Source organism: Oncorhynchus clarkii, chromosome 22 (genome assembly GCF_045791955.1).
Source record: "Oncorhynchus clarkii lewisi isolate Uvic-CL-2024 chromosome 22, UVic_Ocla_1.0, whole genome shotgun sequence".
Taxonomy (NCBI): domain Eukaryota; kingdom Metazoa; phylum Chordata; class Actinopteri; order Salmoniformes; family Salmonidae; genus Oncorhynchus; species Oncorhynchus clarkii.
The window spans coordinates 19,249,343-19,265,084 of NC_092168.1; the positions used below are offsets into that span (position 1 = coordinate 19,249,343).

At 39.9% G+C, this 15,742-nt stretch overlaps 1 protein-coding gene across 1 annotated transcript in view; it reads right to left on the minus strand.

Moving 5' to 3' along the window:
• The window catches only part of LOC139380533 (GULP PTB domain containing engulfment adaptor 1a), a 157,090-nt gene that overhangs the window by 107,639 nt on the left and 33,709 nt on the right, over nt 1-15,742 (minus strand). The gene's annotated exons all lie outside the window — the stretch shown is intronic.

A 15,742-nucleotide genomic window follows, 5' to 3' on the forward strand; every position in this document is an offset into this window, starting at 1 on the left:
AACACCGATAAACCCCATAGATTTTCAACATCTGTAAAATACATATTTTCAACATCAGGAAAATAAGAATGTTCAATTTTCATTCAGAACCAAAAATGAGCCTGATTTACAACACCGATAAACCCCATAGATTTTCAACATCTGTAAAATACATATTTTCAACATCAGGAAAATAAGAATGTTCAATTTTCATCCAGAACCGAAAATGAACCAGATTTCAACGTCTGGAAAATACGTATTTTTCATGTGTCCTGGAAAATATATGTTTTAAACATAAAGAAAATACCTTTTCACCTTTCATTCAGAACCCAAATTCAACCTAACTTCAATGTCTGGACAATAAGTATTTTAGACATCTTTTCAACGTCATTTTGCTTACTGGGCTTATTTTAGGTTTGCGGGAGGGCGACATTTTTTGGTCTTGCCTATGGCGGCAGAACGGCAAAGACCGGCCCTGGCTATAGGTCAGGTCCTATTGTGCCCTATCTGGATGGGATTAGTTTTACTTGGGAGGTCGGGCAATGTAATTATGTGCACAAGCACAAAACATCTGTCATTTTTGTCCCATCCGAATCTGCCATGTCAGTAACATTTGCATGGCAGGATAGTAACAATTCCAAATAAGAATAGCCTACTGTTGTTCGGGTAACTTCAATGTCCTCTAATAATACTAGTCCCGTGCGAATTGACATCCCTGTGTTTTGAGAAAAACGTCTGCGTTTGACAGGTGTTGCTCTCGGTTTGCACAAGAAAACAATAAGTGATTCAATAAATGCTGCACATTAGCTATATATGAATGGCCTACATGAAGCCTATTAAATTTTCAGTGAATATTTTTGGTCACTTAATTTTTTTATTTAATCAAACCATGTGCTTAAAGCATCAGACAAGCTCAGTGAATAGTGTTGATTTGATTAAAACACATAGAACGTGTCAATTTGTAAAAAAAATGTTGACCAAAACAGATTACTCTTGGTCGACCCATATTTTTTGTTGTGGTCAGAAACAGCCCTAAAACAAATTAACAACAGATTTTCAGCACACGTATAGGGAAGATAATTCAACATGTACGGCACTTACTTGCACAAATGACTGATGGTTGGCTGAGAAGATTTGATTTGTTAGACTTCAGTGCAGCTTTTGACATAACTGACCATAATTTGCTGCTGGAAAAATGTATGTGTTATGGCTTTACGTCCTCTGCTATATTGTGGATCAAGAGTTACTTGTTTAACAGAATACAGGTGTTCTTCAATGGAAGCCTCTCCAACATAATCCTGGTAGAGTCAGGCATTCCCCAGGGCAGCTGTCTAGGCCACTTAGTTTTTTAAATCTTTGCTAATGACCTGCCACTGGCTCTGAGTAAAAACTGTGTGCCTATGTATGCTGATGACTCAACACTATACATGTTAACTACCACAGCAAGTGAATTCACTGCAACACTTAACAAAGAGCTGCAGTCAGTAAATATTTGAAAAACTAAAAGCATTGTATTTAGGACAAATCATTAACTAAACACTAAACCTCAACTAAATCGGTTAATTTATCATGTGGAATTGACCAATTTGAAGACACTAAACTGCTTGGGGTAACGCTGGATTGTAAACTGTCATGGTGAAAACATATTGATGCAACAGTAGCTAAGATGGGGAGAGGTCTGTCCATAATAAAGCGCCGCTCTGCATTAACAACGCTATCAACAAGGCAGGTCCTACAAGCCCTAGTTTTGTCGCACCTGGACTACTGTCCAGTCGTGTGGTCAGGTGCCACAAAGAAGGACTTAGGAAAATTACAATTGGCCCAGAACAGAGCAGCACGGCTGGCCCTTAAATGTACATGGAGAGCTAACATAAATAATATGCATGTCAATCTCTCCTAGCTGAAAGTAGAGGAGAGATTGACTTCTTCACTACTTGTATTTGTGAGAAGAATTGACATGTTGAATGCACTGAGCTGTCTGTTGAAACTAATAGCACACGGCTCAGACACCCATGCATACCCCACAGGACATGCCACCAGAGGTCTTTTCACAGTCCCCAAGTCCAGAACAGACTATGGGAGGCACACAGTACTACATAGAGCCATGACTACATGGAACTCTATTCCACATCAAGTAACTCATGCAAGCAGTGAAATCTGATTTAAGAAACTAATAAAAATGCACCTTATGGAACAGCGGGAACTGTGAAGAGACACACACACACACACAGGCACAGACACACACACGTACAGTTCTTTTGGAAATGCTTTCACACCCCTGGACTTCCATATTTGTTGTACTACAGCGTGAATTTAAAATTGAGATTGTGTGTCACTGGCCTACACACTATTATGTTTTTAGATTATTTATTTTTTTACATGAATTACAAATGAAAAGCTGAAATTTCTTGAGTCAATAACTATTCAAACCCTTTGTTAGGGCAAGCCTAAATAAGTTCTGGAGTAAAAATATGCTTAACAAGTCACATATAATAAGTTGCATGACTCATTACATGTAAGGTACCTCGGTTGAGCAGTGAATTTCAAACTCAGATTAAAAAAGAAAGAAAAGTGAGGTTTTCCAATACCTCCCAAAGAAGGGCACTTATTGATAAAAAAAAAGGCAGACTTTGAATAACCCTTTGAGCATGGTGAAGTTATTAATTGGACTTTGGATGGTTTATCAATGCATCTAGGCCGTACAAAGATACAAGCATCCAATGTTCCCTCAAAAAAATGTCATGTCTGCTGGGCGCAAACTTGAACGTTGTGAAAATTCTGTGCAACTTCCAGCACGCATTTACTGTGAACACTGAGGCTGTACTTGCTTCAAGTTACAGTTTTAACAGTGGCAATGTAGGCTACTGCGGCGATTTGATCCTAATGTAGGCCTACCATAGTGCCTACCATAACAACACTATGGAGAAAATGCATCACTGAACATTTTAACATGGAAATAGCTGTTCTATCATTCAGCCCACAATAGTAGCCAATGTGTGGTGTACAATTTAGGCCTACGTTTGAAACAGTCCGAGACTAATAAAAAGAAAATAGGAAGGCTTTATCATTTGTTTTTTTACAGAAATGTAGGGCAATCGACTAGGAATGCCTTGTTCCGATTAACCGGTTGGTGACCATAGCTCTAGAAAGTTGAGTGAAGTTTAATCTTGTTCTTCTCTCTGTGGGCTGATAGTTCTGTGTGGCAGTCCCAGGGAGCTTAGAGAGAACATTGCAGGCATTCTTCCTAACTAACTTGCCAGAGAGGAAGGAAACCACTCATGGATTTCACCATGAGGCCAATATTGATTTTAAGACAGTTACAGAATTAAATGGCTGCAATAGGAGAAAACTGATCAACAACATTCTAGTTACGTCACAATACTAATCTAAAAAGCCTCCTTCACTCATGCCGTCAAACATACCCTAAAACTGACTATCCTACAGATCCTTGACTTAGGCGATGTCATTTACAAAATAGCCCCCAACACTCTACTCAGCAAACTGGATGTAGTCTATCACAGTGCCATTTGTTTTATCACCAAAGCCCCATATACTACCCACCACTGTGACCTGTATGCTCCCTTGGCTGGCCCTCGCTACATATCCGTATCCATATCCAAACCCATTGGCTCCAGGTCATCTATAAGTCGTTGCTAGGTAAAGCTCCGTCACCATAGCAACACCCACCCGTAGCATGCACTCCAGCAGGTATTTTGCACTGGTCATCCCCAAAGCCAACACTTCCTTTGGCCGCCTTTCCTTCCAGTTCTCTGCTGCCAATGACTGGAACAAATTGCAAAAATCTCTGAAGCTTGAATCTTATATCTCCCTCTCCAACTTTAAGCATCAGCTGTCAGAGCAGCTTACCGATCACTATACCTCTAAACAGCCAATCTGTAAATAGCACCCCCGGCTACCTCTTCGCCATATTATTACTTACCCTTTTGCACCCCAGTATCTCTCTACTTGCACATCTTCAGCTGCACATCTATCACACCAGTATTAATGCTAAACTGTAATTATTTTTGCCTCTAGGGCCTATTTTTATTGCCTACCTCCCTACTCTTCTACATTTGCACACACTGTACAAAGATTTTTCTATTTTTCTTTGATTTTGTGTTATTGACTATACGTTTGTTTAGGTGTAGCTCTGTGTTTTTGTTGCACTGCTTTGCTTGATCTTGGCCAGGTCGCAATTGTAAATGAGAACTTGTTCTCAACTGTCCTACCTGATTAAATAAAGGTAAAATAAAAACAAATTGACAGAGTGAAAATAAGGAAGCTTGTACAGAATAAAAATATTCCAAAACATGTGCAACGGTCGTTGTTGGAAGGATGGTCGGACCAAGATGCAGTGGGGTAGGTTTATCATTTTTATTTATGATAACCGGCACAAAACAAGAAAGAGTAACTAACGAAACGTACAGCTTTGTAGGGCTAAAAAGCAACAACACAAAAATCAAGGTCCCACAAACAGGTGGGAAAAGGCTGCCTAAATATGATCCCCAATCAGAGACAACGAGCTGCCTCTGATTGGGAACCATAACAGATCAACATAGAAAATAAAAAACTAGACTACCCACCCTAGTCACACCATGACCTAACCAATATAGAGAAATAAAAGGTTATCCAAGGTCAGGGCTTGACAACATGCATCCTGTTTGCAACCGGGGAGTTTCTCAGGATAAACAATAAATGGAATGGAGCAAAGCAGTCAAAATCCTAGAGGAAACCTGGTTCAGTATGCTTTCGGCCAGACACTGGAAGAGGAAGTCACCTTTCAGCAGGACAATAACCTAAAACACAAGGCCAAACCTTCACTGGAGTTGCTTACCAAGAAGATAGTGAATGTTCCTGAGTGGCCGAGTTACAGTTTTGACTTAAATCTACTTGGAAATATATGAAAATGGTTGTCTAGCAATGATCAACAATCAGTTTGACAGAGCTTGTATAATTTAGAAAAGAATAATGGACAAATGGTGCACACTCCCAGTGTGAAAAGCTCTTAGAGAATTACCCAGAAAGACTCCCAGCTGTAATCGCTGCCAGGTGTTTCTACAAAGTATTGGCTCAGGGGTGTGAATACTTTGAATGTAAATTAGATAATTTTGGTGTTTCATTTTCAATAAATGTGCAAAATGCATCAGGTGATCTAGTTACAGTATGGAATTCACAACTAAATGTTTGCCAGCTAGATATCTTATAACTATTAATTTAACTGTCTCAAATGGTCTTAATGCTCTGCAGTTGTGCATTTGGTTTGCTAATTTGGTAGCTAAATGGTTCTTATTTTTGGTAGCAGCGTATAATTCCCTCCTGGATCAAGACCCTTGCTTGCTGTCTAATATTTGTTTTGTGCTTGCAGAAAATTGTGAGTAGCATTTTTTGTTACTTGCATAACTTTATGAGCTGGGATTTCCGTAATTAAATTAGTTTAGGTCAGAGACTGTATAAAATGTCCATAATGCGCTTGTTCGCATTTAGTTAGCATTCTCTATGGGATTTTACATGTACTTGTTAGTATTGCCAACCTTCGGATTACAGAGGCGATGGGGTTAGAAAATAGCACCCCTTGTGTTCAGTGCCTGTATTACTGAATATCTCAGTATGGCATAAGGTCGGTATGACAATCTGGATACCAACCAAGCCAATTTGTGATGCACAATTCAGTCATCATGGAATAGCCTACCTTAATCAGATGTCCTGTAGGCTATTTGGTCATTTAAAAGTAATTTAAGATATGGTAGACGATTTAGAAGTTCTACTGCTCCAATAGAATTATTCTGTGTTTTAATTTCTGATCAGTTTGTCACTTTTCTTTATTTCCTGCTGTTTCAATTGAAGGGTGTTTCACCAGTCTGGTTCGCTTGTTGCGGTAAAACCATGTGCGGTTATTATGAGAAAGACAACATTGAAAGTTGGCTTCAACTTGTTTTTTCATACAAAGTGTTCCATTACAAAGGGAACCTGTTTTGGTTGTTGTTTTAAAGCATGATACAATAACCCCTCATTAACTCTTCAACATCTCAAAATTGCAAGACTGACTATCCTGTAGCTACCACATGGACAGCCTTCATTGTTTGTTTGGGTCGGGAGCATGCTGTCTATTTAGTCAGGCAATTCCCACATTATTCTGACATATTTTAGAAAGTAAAATTATGGAAATGTCAATTCATAAAGCCATTGGCTAGGCATATTAAAATATGAATTTTTGTTAAAGTGGTAATGCATATTTTTTTGCGTAATTTTTTTTTATAGGCTATTACAACAATTACAGTGCCTTGCGAAAGTATTCGGCCCCCTTGAACTTTGCGACCTTTTGCCACATTTCAGGCTTCAAACACACACAATCATGAAGTGGAACGACATTTATTGGATATTTCAAACTTTTTTAACAAATCAAAAACTGAAAAATTGGGCGTGCAAAATTATTCAGCCCCTTTACTTTCAGTGCAGCAAACTCTCTCCAGAAGTTCAGTGAGGATCTCTGAATGATCCAATGTTGACCTAAATGACTAATGATGATAAATACAATCCACCTGTGTGTAATCAAGTCTCCGTATAAATGCACCTGCACTGTGATAGTCTCAGAGGTCCGTTAAAAGCGCAGAGAGCATCATGAAGGAAAAGGAACACACTAGGCAGGTCCGAGATACTGTTGTGAAGAAGTTTAAAGCCGGATTTGGATACAAAAAGATTTCCCAAGCTTTAAACATCCCAAGGAGCACTGTGCAAGCGATAATATTGAAATGGAAGGAGTATCAGACCACTGCAAATCTACCAAGACCTGGCCGTCCCTCTAAACTTTCAGCTCATACAAGGAGAAGACTGATCAGAGATGCAGCCAAGAGGCCCATGATCACTCTGGATGAACTGCAGAGATCTACAGCTGAGGTGGGAGACTCTGTCCATAGGACAACAATCCGTCGTATATTGCACAAATCTGGCCTTTATGGAAGAGTGGCAAGAAGAAAGCCATTTCTTAAAGATATCCATAAAAAGTGTCGTTTAAAGTTTGCCACAAGCCACCTGGGAGACACACCAAACATGTGGAAGCAGGTGCTCTGGTCAGATGAAACCAAAATGGAACTTTTTGGCAACAATGCAAAACGTTATGTTTGGCGTAAAAGCAACATAGCTGAACACACCATCCCCACTGTCAAACATGGTGGTGGCAGCATCATGGTTTGGGCCTGCTTTTCTTCAGCAGGGACAGGGAAGATGGTTCAAATTGATGGGAAGATGGATGGAGCCAAATACAGGACCACTCTGGAAGAAAACCTGATGGAGTCTGCAAAAGACCTGAGACTGGGACAGAGATTTGTCTTCCAACAAGACAATGATCCAAAACATAAAGCAAAATCTACAATGGAATGGTTCAAAAATAAACATATCCAGGTGTTAGAATGGCCAAGTCAAAGTCCAGACCTGAATCCAATCGAGAATCTGTGGAAAGAACTGAAAACTGCTATTCACAAATGCTCTCCATCCAACCTCACTGAGCTCGAGCTGTTTTGCAAGGAGGAATGGGAAAAAATGTCAGTCTCTCGATGTGCAAAACTGATAGAGACATACCCCAAGCGACTTACAGCTGTAATCGCAGCAAAAGGTGGCGCTACAAAGTATTAACTTAAGGGGGCTGAATAATTTTGCACGCCCAATTTTTCAGTTTTTGATTTGTTAAAAAAGTTTGAAATATTCAATAAATGTCGTTCCACTTCATGATTGTGTCCCACTTGTTGTTGATTCTTCACAAAAAAATACAGTTTTATATCTTTATGTTTGAAGCCTGAAATGTGGCAAAAGGTCGCAAAGTTCAAGGGGGCCGAATACTTTCGCAAGGCACTGTAAATAGAAAATGTAGGTCTTTGAAAATTACAATGAAGTGCTTGATAAAATCTTCCCCAATGTTTCTATGAACCCTGTATAGTCTCCTTGCTCAGCCTGCAAATGAAAGAAATTCACCGACGGTTTAAATTATGCACGCATCATTAACTTTCCTGTCAGATATTGACCTTGGCCAGTATTTTTTAAATTATTTTATTAGGGCCAGTAGCTTTTAGTTGGCACTGATCCGGTGTGCCATTGGCAAATTTACCTGAATGTCGAGCCCTCTATGGGTCATTATCAGGTCATTATTATTTATATATGTTTTTTTATATAGGAAACATTAGTGCGACCAAATCATGTGCTGCTGCCACCAACTGAAAATGCTAGTAGCACCAGTGCTAAAAATTGGGGTGCATCATGTGACTTTAACCAAGTATGAGTTGGCATTACCTACTAATTGGTAGATGATGTCATTGGAAACACTTATATTCTTCTATAGTTTTACTACAAAACATAGAAACGCGCCATTTTCACATATGTTGATGTTAGGGTGGTGCTGGAGATTATGAATATGAAGTTGAAAAATGTAATTCTCCTTTAATAATTGCATAACGGTGCAAAATAGACACATTCATTATAGTTATACAGAGTGGTGATGCAAGGCTCTCTACCTTGACTAGATCCTCCAGAGATGCACAGGGCCTGTTGCATTTATTCACATAAAAATGGAGTCAGATTGATGAATAAAGATTATTTTCTGGTCAAATTTCTCCTACACTAATTCTCTGTCAACCTTAGTCGATGGGGATTTCCATCAACCTAGTTTCCTGGAAACAAGGGCAGCTCAACGTACCCCTTTGTTTCAACTTACCCCACTCTCCTCTATAAACACAGGCCACACCTCTCTTGGAGGCAAAAAAGAAAGGGGTGTGCAATCAACCGCAGTGAGAATAGGGTCTGAGCAGGAGAACAATGTCTGTTGGAGAAGGGCCAGACAGCCAACCACTCAAGACACCATTGAGTCAATACCTGCACTGACCCGAGCAGAGCAGAGCAAACTGAATCTCCCTTTCCATAGTCTGAAGAGATTTTAGATGACTGTTGAAGAAATTGGTTTTGAGGAGGTCTGCCCTCTTGCTTCCTAGTCATGGAATCCTCTTGAATCTCTTTCAAGCATTTGAGACTGAATGTCTTCCTAAAAGTGTAGTGGCCGGGACAAAAATGTGCGATCTCATGCTGACATCAGATTAGATTGGTTAGTGTAGGCTACATTTTGGGAGCGAATGAGAGACTTCTTTAACTTTGCTATACCCACTCTTTGTAAGACAGGTGGAAATCATAATTGTAATATATTTTGAAATCTGACGTTAAATATGTAGAGGAAATAGACACGGTGACTTCACGCCTAATAAAAGTTTTAGGAAGCAGTGGGATTTGGGATCACGTATATGTAAAAAAAAGTGTCACTCATACTCACACAAACTAAATCTTTAGGGAAAAGTCTGTTTATACTTCAAGTTTAATGTAATATTTGAGAGGGAACTGGATTTAAATTTGCCAGCTCATTATCCCACACGCAACCTAAAAATATTTGGATACAGAGAATACCATTGCAACTCAATAAGTGCAGCGGGTCTACTTTTTCTTACAGTACATCAATAGGAGGGAGAATCTAGATTGATAAGACACTGTTAGACAAAACAGAAGATAAAAGATGCCATGTTAATGAAGATGAGCTCAATACACAGTCCAAGTTCATAAAGATCCAGGCTCAAAATGTGTTAAGTGATTGAACGCAATGTGTCACGATGTGTGAGTCTCAAGGAGACAGTTCCAGGACACTCTTATTACCATTTGAAACCAAACCTCAGTGACAGACGTGCCATGCAAATCGAACAACCAAAATCTCTACTGAGAGGGGCCACTGCAAAGAATTCATCAAGGTCGGCTGCATACAGACGGAGTCCCTTGAGGGAGTGAAACTGTGCTGGCACTTAAGCTCTCAGCTCATCAGTGAGTGACAAGTCATCTGCCCCTGAGGATAATGTTATAATACCACTCTAATGCTGCAGCTCAAATAAATATTGTATCCAGTGCGAAGTGAAAATTACAATCTCGTCTCTCCCGAAACCTTAGTGGGTCAACACTGACAGAGGAAGTCTTTGATTTTGTCAGCATTTTCATGACGCCTAACTCCCTTATAGACAAAAATATGTGAATATGAGAATCAACACCCTGATATGCAGGCCTCCAGTATTGACAGGTCAACAGCAACAGCATTAAACAATGCAAAACCTGATTATATTGACAGGAGGAGGCAGCACTGTAAAGCCAACCCTATAAATCTAATTTGTTTTTATTGTGCATGAACTTTATGAGGGTATCTGCCTGGGAGGTCTCTCTCCTGCCTTGGCTGATTGGGGGGGGGGGGGTGGACATACGGAATAACTTACTTATCGAAGCTATGGATCACGCCATCCGCAGCCTTGCCAAAATATATGACCCACAGACGTTTCAGGCCTGCCACAATGAGATATGCAGTCTGGCTGCCCATAGAGGACGAATGGAAGTCTCAGCCCTTTCCCCCTGAAGCACTAAAAACCAATAAAATATAGATAATTCCCTGATTCATTATGAAGAGTAGGCTACTACAAACATGTTGTCAGACATCATAGCACCTCGAGGCCGGGGAGCTTGTCGCTTGAAAATGAATGGGAAATCTAGACTAATGATGTAATGACTGGCACCCGTCTACAAATAAAATAACCGAAAAAGGTCATTTTGGAATCATGTGGACTTTTAAATGCTACCGTTTTGCCCATACTGTGATATTTTCCCACATCCATTCCCTCTTAAAAGCTCTCTTTGACAAGATAGAGAAACTTTTGAGAAACACATGCCGGTAATTTCTCTAGGGGTGTTTGTCCATAAAATACATGCCTTGTTATGTCAGTGCCAGACTCTTTCTTAGCTCTGCTTAGCTGGGTTCGGTGAGCCACCAGCTCTGAATGCTGTTCGTCAACATCCTCCTCCTAAGAAATATAGATATTTGACACGTAATCCACTCCCTAATGGGTGGCTAAGTAATACAGTTCTCACTCTATACCACAAGAGATCTGAGAATGAGTGTGTCTGAATGAGTAAAACAAAACAAAAACATTTAGATGAAAAACAACATGTTCACAACTGAACAGGAGTAACATTCAACCTTTGAATTTTGAACCTCGAGTTATTTCAAATGCATAAAAAGAAAGGAAAACTGATTTAGAACAGGCAACCATCTTGAATTCTAACTAGATAATTGTGTAATGCCACGTTCCACATCCTATTATCTCATCTACAAAGTAACACATTCATCAACACATAAGATTTTGAAGATACCTCATTCATCAAAAAGCAATCTGAGGCAAAGTGTAGTCATAAGAGAAGACAGAGTAGTGGGCAGGTGGATTTGGAAGCGGTTAGAGTAAACCCCCCATTACAAAGCTTAGCTACACCCACACGTCTAATTCTGAAAACTGGAATCATCCACAGTACCCGTGAGGGGATGTAACGGCTGTTGGTTGAAGAAGGTGAGTACCAAAACACAGCGTGGTACGTGTTCATGTTATTTTTATGACACTTAACACAAAAATAACAAAGGGCATAACCGAAACAGTTCTGTCTGGTGCAGACACAAAAACAGAAAACAACTACTCACAAAAACCCAGTGGGAAAAAGCTACCTAAGTATGGTTCTCAATCAGAGACAACGATAGACAGCTGCCTCTGATTGAGAACCACACCCGGCCAAACAACAAAGGAATACAAAACATAGAAAATGAACATAGAATGCCCACCCTAGTCACACCCTGGCCTAACCAAAATAGAGAATAAAAGCCTTTCTATGGCCAGGGCGTGACAGGGGAGTAGTAAAAGTAGGTTCTTACAGTAGGCCTACTCACAACTGTGACTTTGTGTTTAAAAAAATAAAAAATCTAAGACTGTGTAAATACCGCAATGCAGGCTTTACTGAATTGAGCTGTTCATCTAAAACTGACACTATATAACCATGATGACAGAGTCTGTATTTATTAAACAGTACACATTTGACACCAAACTAATACAAGTTTCTTCCTGTTACTGTCAAAGATTAGGCAAAATAATTTCATTACAACTCTTATGTTTAGTTGGCTTGTTAACACTTCAGTTTTACAAGGACACGAGGAAAATGTGTTGCAGTGAACGTTCAATTCTGTTTAATTGAATGTTCACTAAAAAATGCACGCAGTCAAGAGTCATTCTATTCACGGTTGCTATAATTTATCATAACCACATCTCAACTTGAAACTTGAATATCACAAATTCCTATCCATTACGAGTAAGTGAAATAACTGTGTTCACACATTTGCTATCAACTCTAAATAATCAGTGATAGGCTATAAGACTCATGCTATTTGAACGGAGCATTAAAATCATGGCTAGCCAAGAGCTACAGGTATCCTGCGGCTATAAATTCAGACTCCGTAAATAATGGCTTCATCAAAAGGCCACTAATATAATGAGATTGATCCATTATGAAGCATGCCTTTTGTCCTTCAACTTGGGCTTGCTCAGAGGTCAGAATGACTTACTGAAGGCAGTATTACAAAAGTCTTAGAATTCATCACTGGTAGCTCTGGTAGGGTCTCACACATGACACTATCTACAAAGCCATTTCCCTGCTGAGAGTGTTGGAACAACAGAATCTACTGTATGCTAAGTGATTTCTTGTGTCTCTGTCCGCCCTGTAGAGGTTACCATATCCTTGGGATCAAGCTGTTGAGAACTTGCTATTAGAGGATATCCCTATAGTACAGTAGAGGCTGTGCCCAAAGCATTTTACAAATTTAGTAACATACAAAAGCATGTAGAAGTACACATTAAAAAGAACATTGTAACATGGAGATTGAAATATATTTTGGTAACATATTTAAAAATAACGGGTATAATGCGTAATCTCTTGCCATATACTGTATGAGCTCTTAAAAGTCTTATATGGCTTATAGTATATACTGTATATTTCTATACTACAATTTTTCAACAGATTGAAAATAGCTCTTACTTAGACAGGATCAAAATGAGAAGATTAAGGGGAAAAAACTGTTTTAAGTGAGAAGTAGGCATTGATCTGAAATTCACATGAGCACCACAATGCCTACTCCACCCATGCTCTACCAAGGTTTTCCAGTACACGTTCTCTGGAGTGATGAATCACGCTCCACCATCTGGCCGTCCGACGGACGAATCTGGGCTACCTGACGCAATGCATAGTGCCAACTGTAGAGTTTGGTGGAGGAGGAATAATAGTCTGGGGCTGTTTTTCATGGTTCGGGCGAGGCCCCTTATTTCCAGTGAAGGGAAATCTTAACGTTACAGCATACAATGACATTCTAGACAATTCTGTGCTTCCAACTTTGTGGCAACAGTTTGGGGAAGGCACTTTCCTATTTCAGCATGACAATGCCCCTGTGCACAAAGCAAGGTCCATACAGAAATGGTTTGTCGAGATCGGTGTGGAAGAACTTGACTGGCTTGCACAGAGCCCTGACCTCAACCCCATCTAACACCTTTGGGATGAATTGGAATGCCGACTGCGAGCCGTGTCTAATCGCCCATCATCAGTGCTCGAACTCACTAATGCTCTTGTGGCTGAATGGAAGCAAGTCCCCCGCAGCAATGTTCCAACATCTATTAGAAAGGCTTCCCAGAAGAGTGGAGGCTGTTATAGCAGCAAACTCCATATTAATGCCCATGAATTTGGAATTCGATTTTTGACGAGCAGGTGTCCACATACTTTGATAATTTAGTGTGTATTTTTATTTATTTTTGCAATAAAGCTGGTAATGATGTAACAATACACGTTAATAATAGGCCTATATCAATGACAAAATGTCTGAAATAAGTAAAGGGTGTTCTCCTGCTTCTACACAAAGCAGTGAAAACTCCTTTGACTCTATCACATAAGGCACATATATACAGTGCCTTGCGAAAGTATTCGGCCCCCTTGAACTTTGCGACCTTTTGCCACATTTCAGGCTTCAAACATAAAGATATAAAACTGTATTTTTTTGTGAAGAATCAACAACAAGTGGGACACAATCATGAAGTGGAAAGACATTTATTGGATATTTCAAACTTTTTTAACAAATCAAAAAATGAAAAATTGGGCGTGCAAAATTATTCAGCCCCTTTACTTTCAGTGCAGCAAACTCTCTCCAGAAGTTCAGTGAGGATCTCTGAATGATCCAATGTTGACCTAAATGACTAATGATGATAAATACAATCCACCTGTGTGTAATCAAGTCTCCGTATAAATGCACCTGCACTGTGATAGTCTCAGAGGTCCAATAAAAGCACAGAGAGCATCATGAAGAACAAAGAACACACCAGGCAGGTCCGAGATACTGTTGTGAAGAAGTTTAAAGCCGGATTTGGATACAAAAAGATTTCCCAAGCTTTAAACATCCCAAGGAGCACTGTGCAAGAGATACTATTGAAATGGAAGGAGTATCAGACCACTGCAAATCTACCAAGACCTGGCCGTCCCTCTAAACTTTCATCTCATACAAGGAGAAGACTGATCAGAGATGCAGCCAAGAGGCCCATGATCAGAGATCTACAGAGATCTACAGCTGAGGTGGGAGACTCTGTCCATAGGACAACAATCAGTCGTATATTGCACAATTCTGGCCTTTATGGAAGAGTGGCAAGAAGAAAGCCATTTCTTAAAGATATCCATAAAAAGTGTTGTTTAAAGTTTGCCACAAGCCACCTGGGAGACACACCAAACATGTAGAAGAAGGTGCTCTGGTCAGATGAAACCAAAATGGAACTTTTTGGCAACAATGCAAAACGTTATGTTTGGCGTAAAAGCAACACAGCTGAACACACCATCCCCACTGTCAAACATGGTGGTGGCAGCATCATGGTTTGGGCCTGCTTTTCTTCAGCAGGGACAGGGAAGATGGTTCAAATTGATGGGAAGATGGATGGAGCCAAATACATCCTGGAAGAAAACCATCCTGGAAGAAAGCCTGATGGAGTCTGCAAAAGACCTGAGACTGGGACGGAGATTTGTCTTCCAACAAGACAATGATCCAAAACATAAAGCAAAATCTACAATGGAATGGTTCAAAAATAAACATATCCAGGTGTTAGAATGGCCAAGTCAAAGTCCAGACCTGAATCCAATCGAGAATCTGTGGAAAGAACTGAAAACTGCTGTTCACAAATGCTCTCCATCCAACCTCACTGAGCTCGAGCTGTTTTGCAAGGAGGAATGGGAAAAAAATTCAGTCTCTCGATGTGCAAAACTGATAGAGACATACCCCAAGCGACTTACAGCTGTAATCGCAGCAAAAGGTGGCGCTACAAAAATTAACTTAAGGGGGCTGAATAATTTTGCACGCCCAATTTTTCAGTTTTTGATTTGTTAAAAAAGTTTGAAATATCCAATAAATGTCGTTCCACTTCATGATTGTGTCCCACTTGTTGTTGATTCTTCACAAAAAAATACAGTTTTATATATTTATGTTTGAAGCCTGAAATGTGGCAAAAGGTCGCAAAGTTCAAGGGGGCCGAATACTTTCGCAAGGCACTGTACGACCAACGGGACATTAAAAACTGTAATTTCTTATGTTTCACTGAGTCGTGGCTGAACGACAACATTAAGAACATACAGCTGGCAGGTTACACACTCTATCGGTAGGATAGAACAGCAACCTCTGGTAAGACATGTAGCGGGGGATACATATGCATTCATGTAAACAGCTAGTGCACGAAATCAAAGGAAACCTCAAGGTTTTGCTCGCCTGAGGTAGAGTATCTCATGATAAGGTGTAGACCACACTATGTACCTAGAGAGTTTATCATCTGTATTTTTCGTAGCTGTTCTACATACCACCACAGACCGA